Source organism: Hylobates moloch, unplaced genomic scaffold, assembly GCF_009828535.3.
Source record: "Hylobates moloch isolate HMO894 unplaced genomic scaffold, HMol_V3 SCAFFOLD_15, whole genome shotgun sequence".
Lineage (NCBI taxonomy): Eukaryota > Metazoa > Chordata > Mammalia > Primates > Hylobatidae > Hylobates > Hylobates moloch.
Window position 1 is genome coordinate 16,804,079 of NW_026652290.1, and position 17,762 is coordinate 16,821,840.

A 17,762-nucleotide genomic window follows, 5' to 3' on the forward strand; every position below is an offset into this window, starting at 1 on the left:
CTGTAGGAATCCAAGGAATACAATGCCTGTAACTGTGTGTCAAGCAAGGAAGGAAAAGGCAAAAGCCCATCAACAATCTGTACATTTCAATAGCACTAAACATCTTCAAGAGGTTCTCCTCAATCATTTTGTGATGAATCTGAGATGTCCACAAGGACTCCGTTGTTCTACTTAGAAGACAGCAAACTCACTAAATGGTCATACAAGCACATCAACTGCAACATACAAAAGCTTTAATTCTTTTTGCAAAAAGCAAGCCATCTATTCACCTTGGAAATAATAATAAAGTACAAATAGCTTTGACTCTGCATTTGGACAAGGGTGAACCATGATAGATATTTAGGAAGGGTTTTAAATCATGTGTATTGTGGCTACAGAGTAAAAGGAACAGAGAAGACTCAAGCTATTGTCAGGCGTGTATGTGTCATCAGCACACACTGGGGGAGGAGGGTCCTCACTAAGTGCCACCACCTCTGGTAGCTGTTAGTCTGTCATGAAGCACCAGGATCTGGCATGGACCCCCAACTGCCACTTGAGAGAAGGTCTTCACAGCAGACTGTGCAGCTGTGTCACAAAACACGGCTGCAATGAACAACAGTATTCATTTTTTGCCCTTCCAAATGTATTCTTGTGTACGATCCAAGCAAAGAAAGTTGAGGATGGAGAACACCAGCCTTCACCATCAGTTCTGCTGCTGAAGCCTTCTCCAACATCCCTAAAGTCTGAGAGCCTGATGAACTTCTGCACTGATCCGTGTATCATCCTGGAACCTGGTGGCCAGATCCCAAACAAATGAGAAGAGTTACTATTCCAAGGCTGCTTGCAATGCACAAACACTGGCCTCTTTACATGGAGCAGAAACAAAAATTTAGATCCTACTTGACCTAAGTGTGGTTAACTATTCACTCTGTATCCGGCTGGAAGATAATGGAGCAAACAAGAATTGCTGAGTACAAAGGCACAGCAGACATGGGAGGTGGGGGGCAAGAAAGGGTGTGGTAGAAAGCCCTTTGGTTCCCTGGGACAGGGAGGGGGAAGAGTCTCATGAGCAGTAGCAGCAGAGGAAACATTTTCCACAAGGAAGAAGGACAAGGTCTGTCATAATGAGTCTTCTCCAACTGTAGGTCACCTCCAGCAATGCGTCCCTCTGCTCCTTCAGGTCAACACAGACTATTTCTCAGTGTAAAGGTCTTTGCTTTCTACCCAAATAGCACCTCAAATCCAGAGGTCTCTTTATTCTCCAAAATAAGATGATGATGATGATTATTATTATTATTCTTTAAGACAGGGTCTCTCACTCTTTTGCCTAGGCTGGAGTACAGTGGGGTAATCACAGCTCATTGCAGCCTCAACGTCCCAGGCTCCAGCCATCCTCTTGCCTCAGCCTCCTGGGTAGCTGGGACTACAGGCACATGCCACCATGCCCTGCTAATTTTTTATTTTATTATTATTTTTTTAGAGATGGGGTCTCCCTATGTTGCCCAGGCTAGTCTTGAACTCCTGGGCTCAAGCGATCCTCCCACACTGGCCTCCCAAAGTGTTGGGATTATAGGCATAAGGCACCATGCTCAGCCAAGAATTCTTGATCAAATCCGGAGCTTCTGCCTCTCAAGAGGTGGTCCAGCCTTGGCCAGGTCCTTCCAGGGGGTCCAGGTGGCATGCAGGGGTTCCACTAAACTTCCTGGTGGGAATGTGGATCAGTCCTTCCCATCCTGTAGACCAAAAAACAGCATGAGAGTTAGATTCTAGCTTCTGCCCTTTCAGGGGATAGCATCACATTATTGTCTTTGGTTTATAATGCTTTAGCTGTTGAACAGAACATACACTTCAAAAAGCAGTATTTTAGTTAAGTGTCGGGGGTGGGATGGGGGAATACCTATTTATACCTCTCAAGGAACTATCCATCCACTGAATCATCACCAGGAACCCTCCTACACAAATCCCACCACGATATCCATAGCTGATTTTTTAAAATGCCACTGAGCACAGCCAGTCCAGAGGAAGTGGAAAATTCTGTTTTTCAGCCGGTCACTATTATTTCTGTGATTTATGGGGCAGGGAGCATGGGGGTGGTAAATCACCCACTTTGTAGTGGAAAGCCGAGGCACAGAGGGTGCTGGTGTTCTTGCTACAGAACAGCAGGGCTCTGGTTCCTAATCCTAATGTTTAGGATTTACTAGGAACTTCTCTCTGCTTCTGAAACACCCTTAACAATAAATTAGGAACTTACTCAGAGTGGATAGCTCAGAGGAAATGGTAAGACACCATTAAATATATTTCTTTTTCCCTAATTCTGATAGCAAATAAATTAAGATGGAGTTGGACTCACGATACTTTCCTTGATGTTCACGCCCCAACATTACCTTCCATTACTGAGTAACAAATATATTGAATAGCACCAAATGCTTTCAGGAGACTGCCCTATTTGATGAGTCTTAGCACTGCAAGTGAGGGGCCTTGTATTAGTCTGTTTTCACACCACTATAAAGAAATACCTGAGACTGGGTAATTTGCAAAGGAGAGAGGTTTAACTGACTCTCAGTTCCACATGGCTGGGGCAGCCTCAGGAAAGTTACAATCGTGGCGGAAGGCAAAGAGGAGGCAAGGACCTTTCTCACATGGCGGCAGGAGAGAGAAGAGCAAGCGGGGAAAATGCCAGACACTTGTAAAATCATCAGATCTTGTAAGAATTCAATCACTATCATGAGAACAGCATGGGGGAACCCGCCCCCATGATCCAATCACCTCCCACCAGATTCCTCCCTCCACACCTGGGGATTATGGGGATTACAATTCAAGATGAGATTTGGGTTGGGATGCAAAGCCAAACCATATCAGGCCTATTCACAGATACAGATAACACAGGCCTTATGAAAGAGGCTGCCCTCTGGGTCTCTGATTCTAGCAATCACTATCAATCCACAAGGAATACCTGGGCAACCACAAATCCATGCATTCACAAGTACCATATTGGATTAGATGCTGTGGATACAGGAATCAACCAAACAGGCAAACCCCACCCTCACAGGCCATAATAGAGACATAACATGGATCAAAGTTTCCTTAGGCAAGTATGGGGCCAGAGGACAGCAAGGCCTTGAGGGAAATGCACCATGGATTCTGGGGGCATTTGGAAACCAACAGGCCCCCTTCTGTCCCTCAAAAGACCTGGGGGCCCCACTCAACCTGGTGCAAAGGAACTCTCCTTCATGAGGGCTCTAGCTGAGGCCTTGGTGGGGATGTGTGCAGTAGCCAGGAAACCCAGAGAGAAGGGCACCAGTGGCCAGAGATGAGATAATGACACTGTGGTGTTATTTTATACACACACACACACACACACACACACACACACACACACGGGTTTTTGTCCAAAGTTCCTAGCTCATAACTCCCATAGTCCTTGTTACAGTCTTTTGCTATAATGTTGGGCCTCAGGAAACAGAATCCCTCTCCTGCCCTCCTTACACTTGCTCCAAGACAGGACTCTAATCTTCCCCACCTTGCTGACTATGGGTCTTGAGGCCCTCCCCAAAGAGGAATCTGCCCTATACCTTGGGGAAGGAATGCTGACGTCATGAAGCTTCCACGAAACCCCAAGAAGTCAGGGTTCTTCAGGGAGCTTCCAGATAGCTGGGCATATGGAAGTTCCTGGAGGGTGGAGCATCCAGGGAGGACAAGGAAGCCCCGTGCCCCTTCCCCCACATCTCACCCTATGCATCTCTTCAGCTGTATCCTTTGTAACAGCCTTTAGAATAAACCACTAAATGTGTTTCCCTGCGTTCTGGGAGCTGCTCCAGCAAATTAATTGAACCCAAAGAGGGGAGTCATGGGAACCCCAACTTGAAGCTGGTCGGTGAGAAGTTCCAGAGGCCTGGACTGGCCACTGGTGTCTGGGGAGGAGGCGGCAGTCTTGGGTACTGAGTCCTCAACCCACGGGATCTGATGCTCTCTCCAGGTAGATGGTATCAGAGTTGAATTGGAGTTGGGGAGAAACCTGCACACATTCGGTCACCAGCGTCTTCCGTGTTGATTGTTGTAGTGTGAGGGCAGAGGAAAAGCATGGCTGGAGAGAGGTTTCCCTACACAGTCACGATGAGAGCCCAGAGGGACTGACAAGAAGAAAAATGGTTCAAGACATTTCTCTGCAGATGAACTGCGACAGGAGAGTCTACATTTTAGAGTCAACTAAAAAATAAAAGGATGAAAAACCAAAAAGGCAACCAATGTGCAGACAGAGAAGTGCTTGCGTGCTCCAGGCAGCTCTCTGATTGGTGGCCAAGAAGGAAGCCAGGAGTCTTTGCCACAGGTGTTGCCAGGGCCCTCTGGACACACCATTTCATTTGGACCTGAAAACACCCCACACAAACCCAAAGTTCTGCTGATCTTCCTCTGGTTTCGTTTCTCCACCTGGTTATCGGCCCTCTGAGCTGTCTTGGAGAGAGCCCTTTTCCCCTGGGAGACGCATGCAGCTCGCAAATTAATTGGCAACAGCCGGGTGAATCACCCAGGGACTTCCTTCTTGTTGCCGGGCAACTGCATGCACTTGGCAGTGGGACATTAAACACAGAGGGGAATGCTGTGAGGCATTTGCAAAATAAAATAAAAAGCAAAACATACAACACCCCAGACTCTCATCCCAGCAGGGCTGGCCCAGCCAAGGGGTGTGTGGGGGGATGAGGGAATCCACACAAGGGAGGAAAACGAGGTTAGGCCATAAGCAGATCCTAACTCTCCCTCCTCCCCACAAATGAAACTCCTCTAGATATGGCATTTGTATTCCACTAAAGACACACCTCTATTAGCCTAGAGAAAGACCATAGGAGGCTCAGGAATTAGAAGGCATCTAGAGACCTGATCCCCTACAATTATAGGCAAGCTTTGCAAAGCTCGCTACGGAACTACCATAGCTACTGATTATGCTTCTCCATCATACATCACTCCACAGGTTAAGTCACCTGACTGAGGTGACACAGGCCCCTCTAGGGCAGGATCCTTCCCTACCCCCCCCTCCACCCCCAGGCCCTTTCCACTTGAATGTTTTCATGTCTGTTGCTATGGCCACTGGGAGTTGATTAGACAAGCCCTTCCAACACATCGCCTTGCCCTGTAGACCATGTTTCTGGCCTCTTTTAAAAAAAACCCCAGACAGAAGTGAATTCTATGTACATTCTGTGTTTGGAAAAAAAAGATGGGGACAAGAAATGGAAGAACAGTAGCAAGAGGGCTCCTGTGGGGGGCTGAATAGTAGCCCCCAAAGATATCCACATCCTGATCCCTGCAAGCTGTGAATCCTACCTCATATGGCAAAAAGGCCTGTGCAGATGTGATCAAGGATCTTGAGAAGTTAGCCTGGACTATCCAGGTAGGCCCTAACTGTGATCACAAGTGTCTTTGTAAGAGAGAGGCAGAGGGAGATCTGATCCCGGAGAGGTAGTAGGCAGTGGGATAATGGAAGCAAGAGGTTGGAAGGATTCAAGGAAGGGGTCAAAGAAAACAGATTCTCCCCTAGAACTTCCAGAAGGAAGCCCCGCAGATGCCTGGACTTTTGCTCAGTGAAGCTGGTTTCCAGAACTGTAAAAGAATGAATTTGTGTTGTTTTAAGCCACTATCCTTCCCCAAGGCAGGACTAATCTTCCCCACCTTCCTGACTATAGGTCTTGAGACCCTCCCCAGAGCGGGACCCACCCTATATCCTGGGGGAAGGAATGCTGATGTCATGAAGCTTCCATAAAACCCCAAGAGGACAGGGTTCTCTGGGGAGCTTCCAGATAGCTGAGCACATGGAGGTTCCTAGAGGGTGGAGCATCCAGGAAGGGCATGGAAGCTCCACACCCCTTCCCCCACACCTCACCCTATGCATCTCTTCACCTGTAGCCTTCGTAACAGCCTTTAGAATAAACCACTAAACGTGTTTTCTGAGTTCTGTGAGCTGGAGAACCATCTTCTTCCTTGTCAGTCCCTCTGGGCCCTCATCGTGACTGTGCAGGGAAAACTCTCTCCAAACATGCTCTTCCTCTGCTCTCACCCCACAACAATCAACACAGAAGATGTCAGTGACCAAATCTGTGGGGATTATCCCCCTGACACGGAGCTGCGGACACCTGCTGGGTGTCCTCCAATTCAATTCTGACCACTGAGTTTGTGGTCATTTATCACACCAGCAATAAGAAACTAATCTTGTCAATACAGTGTATTTTCCCAGAGCCTTCTGAAGAGAGTATCGCAGGAGGGATATTGGTAACAGTGAAGGGGAGCTGGGCAAAAGGGGTGGGATCCAGAATTTGGCTTAGAAAGGTCGAACCAACACCATGCAGCTTCACCAAGAAAAGAGCAGGTCTGTGAGAGCATCTAAGGCAAGAAGTGGCCCCAGCTTTGAAGTGGAATGTTAAACCATTTGCTGACTGTAACTTGGGCAGGTGGCTTCATCTCTGAAAGCCTCAGTTTCATCATTGCAAAATAGAGATATTATTATCCACCTCGCAACGCTCTTAGGATTAAATGAGATAATATGTGAAAAGCAGCTGGCACATGGTAGATGCCGAATACACCACAACCCTTAGGAAAGAGTAGGTTGTGCACAGATGAGCATAATCTGTTAGTTGGCCACTCCCATATCTATCCTACCCTTTCCTCTTTGTAACAAAACTCTAATTTGGAGTTCACACATTGCAGCCCAGAGTAAAAAAAAAAAAAAAGACTACATTTCCCAGCCTTCCTTGCAGTTAGATAAGACCATGTGACCAAAATCTGGCCAAGGAGATGAAAGCAGAAGTGTTGCAGGACTTCTGGGGAGGCTGCTTCGAAAGGTGCTGGAAGGAGCCCAGTTTTTACTTGCCCGCCTTTACTATCTTCTGCTTTCAATGAGGACATGATGGCTGGTGCTCCAGCAATCATCTTGGACTCTGAGGGACATGGAAAATGGAAGGCATGTAGTCAGATGGTCTAACAAGAAGACGGGAGCCTGGATGGCTGACAACTCCACAGCTATCACGTTAGCCTTCAATGGCCTCCCTCTGGATTTCTATGTGAGAGAGAAATGCTCTTCTGTCTTAGTTAAGTCAATTGTTGTGTTGTCTTGGATTTTTTTTTTTTTTTTTTAGACAGTCTCACCCAGGCTGGAGTGCAGTGGCACCATCTCAGCTCACTACAACCCCTACCTCCCAGGTTCAAGTGATTCTCCTGCCTCAGTCTCCCGAGTATCTGGAATTACAGGTGTGTAAAACCATGCCCAGCTAATTTTTGTATTCTTAGTAGAGATGGGGTTTCACCATATTGGCCAGGCTGGTCTCAAACTCCTGGCCTCAAATGATCCACCTGCCTCGGCCTCCCAAGGTGCTGGGATTACAGGCATGAGCCACCGTGCCCAGCCTGTTGTCTTGGATTTTTAGTAATCATCATGGGTACAATATATCACAGATCTAGGCAAGTAGGATTCAGAGTCACTCAAAGACAAAGGTTCTCAAACTGTAGCCCTGATCAACAGGCTTGACATCACCTGGGAACTTGTTAGGAATGCAAGTTCCTGAGCTCCACTCAGATTTACTGAATAAAAAACTCTGAGAGTGCAGCCCAGCAATTTGCTTTAATAAGCTCTCCAGGTGATTCTGATGCAAACTCAAGTGTGAGAACCACTAGTCTAGAGCAAGATTTCTCAACCAGGCATGCTTGGGGCTGGACAATTCTTGGTTGTGGGAAACTGTCCTGTGCATTGTGCGATGTTCAGTGCCATCCCCAGCCTCTACTCAATAGATGCCAGAGCCCCCCCAACCCCATCCTAGGCGTGATCATCAAAAATGTCTCAGACATTGGGGTATGCCTGGGATGGGGGGAGCGGGCAGCAAAATTGTCCCCAGTGTAGAAACACTGTCCCAGAGGAGTGATTCTTCCTTAACCGTGGCTACGCTATAGAATCACCTAGGAAGCTTTTCAAAATTCCACTGTCTCAGCCTCATCCCAACCCAGTTAAGGCAGAATCTATGAGGGCAGGATGGAGACAGCAGTGAAAACTCCCTGGCTAAGTCCAATGATGAACTAACGTTAAGCATCGCTCATTGCAGAGGGGCAGCCGGCCGGAAGAGGAACTGTGTGCTCCGAGTTGGTGAAGGTACTGAATCCTGATCCTGAGCAGGACATAAGAGCTTCCAAAGCAAAAACTGTAATAAGAGTGGCTGGGGTAGACTTGGGAACCAACGTTGTACCTGCCAGATGGGTGACTAGACGGGGTGGAATTCCTGGCAGCTGTGTCACCTCATTTCCCATAAGAACAGGGTGGACACCTTTCAGTCTCTCACATAAATAACCACACAAAGCCTCAGTTTCCTCCCCTAATAAACAGCACACAATAAGCCAGCTCCCACGAGGTGCTAAGCATTAGCTCATCCCACGAAAAGAACTGTTTTAATAAATGCAGCCATGTGACCGTGGGCCTCTTTAAAGATAAACTCCATGGGCACAAGGATACTCTCTGAGCAAGCACAGATTTCACATATATTTAATGGAGCCTTGACAATAAGCTTGGCAATGGGGCCATAAAGGAGGTGGAGTGGAGAAGGAAGAATTAAACGAGAAACCAGTGACCAAGAATGAGGGAGAGATGAACGAGCACGTGCCCTCTCCTTAAAAAGAAAGATTAAGTCCCGTATAAATTCTTTCTCCTGCCGGGAATGACTTTTTTCTTCATTATTTCATTCCCAGCCTGCTCTGCTAAAATGCTGAGCCGAGCTTTTCCTTGTTTCCCTTGGCCTAAATCATTAAGTCCAGGATGTCAGTAGGGGGAAGCAAGGGGATGTAGAGAAGAGGAGGAGAAAAGGAGGAAGCTAACCGGCTATCACTCTCTCAGGTGTACCAAGTCACTGCAGGACCAGGATCAATGGCTTCCCTGCACTCTACGTTTTCAGCCCCACCTGGCTAGCCCAGATGGAAAGATAAAGGAACAGGTACCAGTCTATAAAGCATACAGAAAAAGCCAACTCCCAGCATGTCTCCCAGAGGCCTTAGGGCCAGCATGTCCATTCTTTCCCAAGGGATTTGCCTTCTATTCTTTCAGTCCTTTTACTGCAGCTGATTGGGACAAGGAAGAAGAAATCCAATTGCTCCATACCAGCAAGACCAGAAAGACAAGGAACCCAGGATTCTGTTCCAGGTTCCTTTTCTGTGCCTAAGGATTTCCAACAGGTCACTGCAACAAGTGAGTCTGAAGAACATAGGACCTTGTTGCTTCCAGTGTTCCCACCTTCCTTTTTCTTTCTTTTTTTGAGACATCGTTTTGCTCTTGTCACCCAGGCTGGAGTGCAATGGCACGATCTCAGCTCACTGCAACCTCTGCCTCCCAGGTTCAAGCGATTCTCCTGCCTCAGCCTCCCGAGTAGCTGGGATTACAGGCACGTGCCACCACGCCCAGCTAATTTTTATGTGTGTGTGTGTATATATATATATATATATTTTTTTTTTTTTTTTTTTTTTGAGACGGAATCTAGCTCTGTCACCCAGGCTGGAGTGCAGTGGTGCAATCTCAGCTCACTGCAAGCTCCACCTCCCGGGTTCACGCCATTCCCCTGCCTCAGCCTCCCGAGTAGCTGGGACTACAGGTGCCCGCCACCACACCCGGCTAATTTTTCTTTTTATATATTTTTAGTAGAGACAAGGTTTCACCATGTTGGCCAGGCTGGTCTCGAATTCCTGACCTCAGGTGATCTATCTGCCTCGGCCTCCCAAAGTGCTGGGATTACAGGCGTGAGCCACTGCACCCGGCCCACCTTCCTTTCCTTACCCTCACCACCCCCTCCTCACCAAGTCAGAGATCTCCCACTTGACTCAAGTCCCTGGGTTCCCTTCAGCCAGTAAACCTCGTGTGCAAATGTCCTGACTCTAGCAAACGTGTTAAAAAACAAACCTTAAAAAGCTTCCAGATGTTCTGTTTGTATTGTGGTGCTTCTCTGCGCTGGTCTCCAGAGGCCAATATGCAGTGCACAGCATCCTGACTGCCCAGATAAAATATGAGGCAGCCAAGAGGCACAGCCTGGGGGTGAGTGGGGATGACCCTTCCCCCAGGACCACAGCTCCCCCAGTTCACCCATTAACTCTTCCATTGCCAAAGAGCAACTTTCCACGCAAAAACCTTTAAAAGACTGCAAAGGAACAAGTCTGATAAGCTTTTAGGTTTTGTCTCCTCTGAGTGTCCACCTCACCTCACCATTAAACTTCTCACACCAACTGCCTTTGGGATGTCGAGTCAGGGACTCAACGACACAAGAGTGACCCTCCTACTTAAGATGCTAAGTTACCATTTTCAAGGACATCTTAGGAGCTGGACCATCCAGAATGAGGGAACAGAGTTCATGAGCTGTCGAGGCCCCTCTGGGGCTGGTGGCCTCTGATCTGCAGAAAGGTAATTGCCAACGGGCCAGCTTGTGCACACACAGCCACACACGCAACCCAAGGTGCACGCACCTGAGGGCCCACGATTCTTTGCACAGGGTGACGCCTGCTCCCTTTGATGCTTGCCGGATGTGTTCCCAATGGGCAAAAACCAGACCTCAATAAAACCCGGCATTATCAAGAGGCTGGTGGTTTGTGATTGCACCAGCCTGTTATCTCCGAGGCCCTGGGTGGGGCTGCTTTGCGGTTCTCCATTGAAAAGCATTAACTTATAGGTAGATCAAAGACCCTCCCGAACCAGCCGACCTGGATCCCTTGTTTGTCCCGGTGGACTGTGCCAAAAGATGGACTTTAAAGATAATAGGTACCCCAGTCCCAGACTCCCTTCTGCCCTCTCCTTATGCACTATGTCCCTCAGGGGCCATCCAACAGCCAGTCATAAAGCCTTTCCTTCTCTTTCCTCAGATGACCCACTTAGCAGCAAGTGGGGGACCTGGCCGGACAGAGTCCTGGCCCTGCTGCAACAATGGGGGTCGAGGGGGAGAGAGAAACAGTGACTTTGAGACCAGGCAGGAGCTCTTCTCCCCTTTGGGAATCAGGCCAGGAGTGAGATTCCAGAGAGACGGTCGCTGATTCCACTCTCTCCTCATGAGAGATAAACTGCTAAGTCCTCTTCCCTTGGTCCCTAAAGTTCCCTGTTGGCCTCTACTGCCCACCCAGATGTTTGAGAGCCAGCGGTCAGTCTGCAGTGAGGACACGGTGGGACCTCTGAGTTGTTTGCATCTGGGTCACCGAGCAGGACTGCCCATTGACATGGGAGAGAAAGAGCATGTGTCTCCGGACTGTGGGTGCTGGCAGCCTGCTCGCCTCCTGATGTTCCCCAGCCTGGTAGTGTAGGTCGACCCGGTCAGCTGCAGGCTGCAGTAGCAGCCATGTTTTCCTTCTTGTGTTGAGGGGACCAAGCTCACTGTCTGGCAAAGAAGAGGCAAACGAATGAATGAATGAACAAATGAACAAATGAATGGATCACTAGCAACACAAGCTAGTCATCTTAAAGCATGGGAGGCCCTTAGAACATGAACCCACTCATTCCTACCAACGGGAAAACACTTCAGGTGGCAATTCTCAGAGATCCCACAGCTCAATGATACGAAGTCAGATCAGGGTTCCAGTCCTGGGTTAGTTAGCCTCTTAGGAGTTGTAGGCTCCTGGGCAAGTTACCTCAAATCTCTTGAACCCATCTGTAAAACAGGGATAATTTCTAGGCTTGTTGTGAGGACTGAGTTAAGTACTAAAGACTCAGTTAATTTTTTTTTTTTTTTTTTTTTTGAGATGGAGTCTCTGTCTGTTGCCAGGGTGGAGTGCAATGGCACGATCTCGGCTTACTGCAACCTCTACCTCCCGAGTTCAAGCAATTCTCCTGCCTCAGCCTCCTGAGCAGCTAGGACTACAGGCACGCACCACCATGCCCAGCTAATTTTTGTAGTTTTAGTAGAGACAGGGTTTCACCACGTTGGCCAGGATAGTCTCGATTCTTGACCTCGTGATCTGCCCGCCTTGACCTCCCAAAGTGCTGGGATTGCAGGCGTGAGCCACCGTGCCCGGGCTATTTGTTCTTATTACTCTATTTCCCTATGGCATTATCTCCATTTCAAAAATACAGTCGGCACATTTCTGAAGAGGAAGGACATTAAGCCACTTCCGTGGTTATTTTCCTGCTATAAACCATTCCTAAAATGTGTACAATAAAGCCCAGATCCATCTTCCATTACTCCTTTTTTCCTTTTTAAATCAATAAAATTGTTTGTAACATTTAGATTAACCCTTACCTCGCCTCCTTCTATATTCCCTCAACCACCTGTAAAAGTTCTGAGAACTTGTGTCCACGTGCAGGGAGGAGGTAATGAAGGCAGGAGTCATGAGCAGGGCACTTAAGACACCCTCACCGTGAATGATTTAGCTCAGCTACTGATAAAGGGGTTATTCCAAAATAGCTAAGACTAATCCAAACTCTAGCTTGGCTATTATTTCATGCTACATTACATAGAAATCCAGCTCCTGTATCTTTCCCTTGTATCTTTCATCTTTCTAATTTGTGTTCTCTCTTCCTTGAACCCCTGGTTTGTCTGTCTCTGTCTCACTCTCATTAGGGACACCATGGCCTTATGAGCCAAGATAGGCCAACTCAACTGGAAACGATGCTTATGGGGGCTCTGTCTGTTCTGCCTGGTCCTGGCCCCGCATGGCCTGGCCAGCTTGTGGCATCTGTGCCAAGGTGAGCGGGGGAGCTGGGCCTCGGCACCCTCCCATCACGATGGGGCCAGGCTGTTACCCAAGGCTGCAGCTGGACTCTCAGAGGCACGGGGAGGTCAGGCAGCAAGTTCACAGAACAGGCCACCCACACGGCACATCAGGGCTGCTGGACTGTCCCCAGGGCCAGAGCCGCTCTGGCCCTTGGCCCTGACTCGGAAGACTCCACCATATGGCCTCCCTCTGGGAGGGTGAGAGGAAGAAAAGAAGTAAACCAGGGGCTAGGAAGAGCCATGCTGCTCTCTGAATGCCAGAGACCCTTCTTGGGCATGGGGTTGGTGGGTATTAGATTTGCTCCCAGCAGGTCTGAGACAAGAAAGGGGGTGTCCAATAAATGAAAAGGGTAACAGCTGATAGCAATACAATAGATGAGCAGATGAGATTGGGCTCTCCCTTTCTGCTCTTCTCAGGTTCATTCTCATTCTCTCTCTCTCTCTCTCTCCAGCCCCTAAATGTGTTTCCAGGGTTTGATCTGAACTTCAAAAACCCTACAGTTTTTGAGAGACTTCACACTTTTCTAATTAAAGACCCAAACTGGATTTTCATGTTTGCAGAGAACTTTGACCAAAAGTGTAGGCAGCACAGCAAAACAGGAAGAGAATGATCTCTCTCTTGTTCTCCTGTGTGTGTGTTTTTTTTTTTTTTGCTCTCTCTCCCTCTCTCTCTCTTTCTCCTCCCCCTAAAAAGTACTTGGGGGTAGGGGAAGGAAGCAAACAAAACCTCTCCGCAGCTTTGGCCCCTAAGTCCCCTGAGCCTGCCAGTGTTCTGTTGAGAGCCTTTCTCTTTTCTGCGGTCCTATAGGCACCAGTTCCATCCCTGTTGGGGCAGGGGTGGGGGTGGGGAGAGCTGGGCAAGGCTCTGGGAAAAGAGAGGAAGGAGGCAAAGAGTAGATTCCCTGGCACAGCTGCCAAGAAAAGAGCCCAAATGCCTCATCTCAGCGGAAGGCAACCTTCCTGGGCTCTCAGGCATGCTGGGGCTTGCTGAAAACCAGAGCCCTGGCTGGCAGAGGCGGTGGACAGGGAACCAGAATTCAAAGGGGCGGCCGAAGGAGGGGGGTGCGGGGGAAGAGGGGGAGGTTTCAGTGAATCATATAAATTAGAGACAGAAAGGATGTCAGGCCACCTTCATTTCCTTCCTCTCCTAATGGGAATTATCTCATTAGCCCCGAGCTTCCTAGAGGCTAACTTTAAATGATTCCTGTAATGGGGGTTTCAATGTACACCCCACCTCCCCATCCGATCTGACTCTTAGGAGAGCTAAGAAAGGCTCTTAAAGCAACAGCAACAAAAAGACGCCAGTTCTATCTACTGACCACTGAATATTTCATTCAACCTAAGGATGGCCCTTTCTCCTTCTAGGTCCACTTTTAGGAATTTATTGTGAGAAAATAGTCATGAATATGGTGATGAGCTGAATAATGGCACAAATTCTTGCTCCCCTCCACTCCCTAATAAAAGACAGTCATGTTCTAATCCCTGCTATGTATGAATGTTACCTTATGGTATATGGTAAAAGGGACTTGGCAGATGGAATTAAGTTAAAGGTCTTGAGATAGGGAGATTATCCTGGATTATCCAGATGGACCCTAAATGTAGCTATAAGTGTTCATGTAAGAAGGAGGCAGAGGGAGACTTGACTACAGAGAGGAGAACTCCACAAAGGCAGAGACTGGAGCAATGTGGCTCCAAGCCAAGGAATGCCAGCAGTCATCAGAAGCAGAAAACAATTCTCCCCTGAAGCCTCCAAAAGAAACCTGCCCTGCTGACATGACTTGGTTTTAGCTACAGAAGTCTCAATTCAGACGTCTGGCCTCCAGAGCTACAACAGAAAAATCTGTGTTGCTTTAAACCACCAAGTTTGTGGTAACTGACTACATCAGCTTCAGGAAGCTAGTACAGATATAAATAAAGTCTGCTGCAAAGATTGTCATCAGAGCCTTATTTCACAGCAAAAGGGAAAAAAATGTTGGAAACATAAAAAAACTATTAAAAAATAACCATGTCACATGTTCCTACAATGAAATACTAATCAAGAAAATATTGAACTATTAATGATAAAAGATTAACACCCTATAACTAAATATGGTTCCTAAGTATTTCCTTTGCTTTTATACATTTTTCTAATAGTAAGCATCCTATAATTCCTTCTGTCATTGTATAAGTTACATGTTTATTCGCAGAGTGGTATGAGTGTTAAGGATGGTTTGATCCCTTTCTATGAATAAAGATGTGGGAACTGGTGGAAAATTAGTAGAGGAAGTCAGAGCAGGGGGTCCAGAGTTGGCATCCTTCTGGGCTCTGAAAACCCCCAAGGTTCCTGGCAAAAAGACTCTCCTCTACACACACCTCATCCTGGCACGATGGGACATCTGGCCTGCAGACCCTGCCTGCTAACAAATGAAAGAGTCCAGTCTCCTTACCATGCAGCCCAATTCCCCAACCCCCCACCTCAAGTCTGGGAGAAATACAGACTTGAGTTGGGGGGTTGGGGAACTGGGCTGCAAAAATAACCCTCAAAGCATGGTTATTTTTGCCTCCTTACTCTTATCTGTCTCTCAAGGTTGGGTGGTGTATTAGTTTACTAGGGCTGCCATTTCAAGTTAGTACAAACTGACGGCTTAAAACAACAGGAATTTCTTCTCTCACAGTTCCAGAGGCCAGAAGGCCAAAATCAAGGTATGGAGAGGGTTGATTCCTTCTGGTGGTTTTAGGGGAGAATCTGCCCCACCTGCCTCTCTCCTGGCTTCTGCAGGCAATCCTCAGCATTCCTTGGCTTGTGGATGCACCACTCCAATCTCTGCTCCATCTTCATAGTGCCTTTCTCTCTGTCTTCTTCTCTTCTAAGGATGTGTCACTGGATTTAGGACCTGAATCCAGGATGATTTCATCTCAAGATCCTTAGCTAATTACATGTGCAAAGGCCCTATTTCCAAATAAGGTTAGATTCTGAGGTTCTAGATGGACATGAATTTTGGGAGATCACTACTCAAACTATTACAGAAAGCCTTCATCTTCTCTTTCTCTTTGGAGACAGGATCTCACTCTGTAGCCCTGGCTGGAGTAAAATGGTGCCATCTTGGCTCACTGCAATCTCCACCTCCCAGGCTCAAGTGATCCTCCCACCAGGATCCTCTACAAAAAATACAAAAATTAGCTACCTGTGTGGCTAATTTTTGTAGAGACAGAGTCTCCCTATGTTACCCAGGCTGGTCTTGAACTCCTGGGCTCAAGCAACCCGCCCACCTCTGCTTCCCAAAGTGCTGGGATTACAGGTATGAGCCACCATAGCCAGCCTCCCTGCTCTCTCTCTACTCCAGTCCATTTTTTTCTCTAAGTTTCAGTAATTCCACAAGGTCTTCTCTGATTCTTCCAGGTCCCATCCCTTCACAGCACTTTTCTGTAGTCTGCATCCTACCATTCAGCCATACTGCCATACTCTCATCTCCTGTTCATTGCCCAGGACCTACAGATGTAAGTATCCAAAGGCAGATGGACACTCCCTAAATGGATGAACTTCCCAACAACTGCAGTTGCCAATGTTAGAATTGGCGTGGCCTCAGGAGAGAGAAAATTCTCCATCATTAAAGTATCCAAGCAGAAAGCACCTATCTGGACAGGCTGGGAGGATGTTGTGGGTCTGAATGGGAGATGAAATTAGGTGGTCAAAAAGTCTGATTTTATTAAATATGAGAGCAAAGACTGTACTCAAATAACTTAGCACAGTGCTGAGCACTGAAAAGGCACTAAGCAGATGGGTATTACTCCACTAGGGATGTTCCCTTAAATCTCAATCTTCCTCCTTTCAACAAATGCATGGAACTCTACAAAGCAAAATAAACCATGAGAAAGAAAATGCTAAGACTGAGACTATTTGTATATTCAATGGCCATTTGCAGACCACCTCCTTGGTATACGGCACTATGGGATAGAATCTGACACTCTTCTGCAAGTCTCTCTTCTTTGATGGCAAGGTGACAAGCAGGGCATGGTGGCATGAGCCGGTAATCCCAGCTACTTAGGAGGCTGAGGTGAGAGAATCACTTGAGCTTGGGAGTTCAAGACCAGCCTGGGCAACATGGTGAGACCCCATCTTCAATTTTTTAAAAAAGCAGCAGCAGCAGCAGGTGATAAACCAGGGCAAATCCCATGCCAGGAGACACCTAAATCAGCACCCCCAATGGTTATGTGACCCGAGAAAGGAACTCAATGCCACCAGAATGTCTAGATGAGCAGTTGGAGGGTCCCTTGGCAAAACCTAAGAGATGGGGTTCTGGGATCTATTTTTGCGCCTGCCCAACCCACTAAGAAAGGGAGAGAAGGCAGAGGAGCTGCTCTCTGCAGCAGCCAAGGGCAGGCTGTCTACTCACGCTGGAGCCCAGACAAAGCACACCCACCCAGTGGTGATTTATCAGCCGTGGGAGGCCCAAGAAGCCCTTAAGCCGCAGGTGGGTGCCTGTAAAGCCACCTTCCCTGGGGAGCACAGACCTCAGGCCTTGCTCTGCTGCTAATCACCATAAGCACCCCGGTGCCTCACCCCGATCTGGGTGGCCCTTAACCACTCCCAAAGCCCTGTCACATGCTCGGTGATCTCAGCTGGCCTCACATAAACCCTGTCAAGTAAGCAGGACAGGTGTTGTTATTATTCCCACTTTACAGATGGGGAAACTCTGGGGGAGCAGTTCAATGGCTTGCTCAGGGCCACCCAGGGAGCGCATGTCCCAATTCCTCCCATAGACTAGGCAGGCAAGTGGCATCACCACTCCCTCTGTGCTGTCCGCCAGCACTTCAGGGTTTTACAAAGGTGGCAACAAATACCAGGGATGTCTCTTCCCCTTGGGCCCTGGGTCCCTTTTTGGACACTGGGGAGCCTGACTCACTAAAACTCCTGTGTCTTTCTGTACAATCATCCTCCCTCCTCCTGCTTGACAGTTTGGAAGTGGAGGGGCAGGGCCCTGGCAGGAGTAGGCATAACTTGTGCCCAGGCTGAGCCTCCCCCAGGAGCAGTAAAACATGCCTTTTGGGATCTGGGAGGAGAAGCTGCCCATTCTGTACTTTTCCAGACGTGGAGAAAGAAAG

At 48.0% G+C, this 17,762-nt stretch overlaps 1 long non-coding RNA gene across 1 annotated transcript in view; it reads right to left on the minus strand.

Moving 5' to 3' along the window:
* Positions 1-212: 212 nt before the first annotated feature.
* The window catches only part of LOC116483061 (uncharacterized), a 186,395-nt gene continuing 168,845 nt past the window's right edge, over positions 213-17,762 (minus strand). The window contains exon 3 of the long non-coding RNA XR_009209966.1: positions 213-1,712. This is a non-coding gene — a long non-coding RNA (uncharacterized LOC116483061). The remainder of the gene's footprint in view (positions 1,713-17,762) is intronic.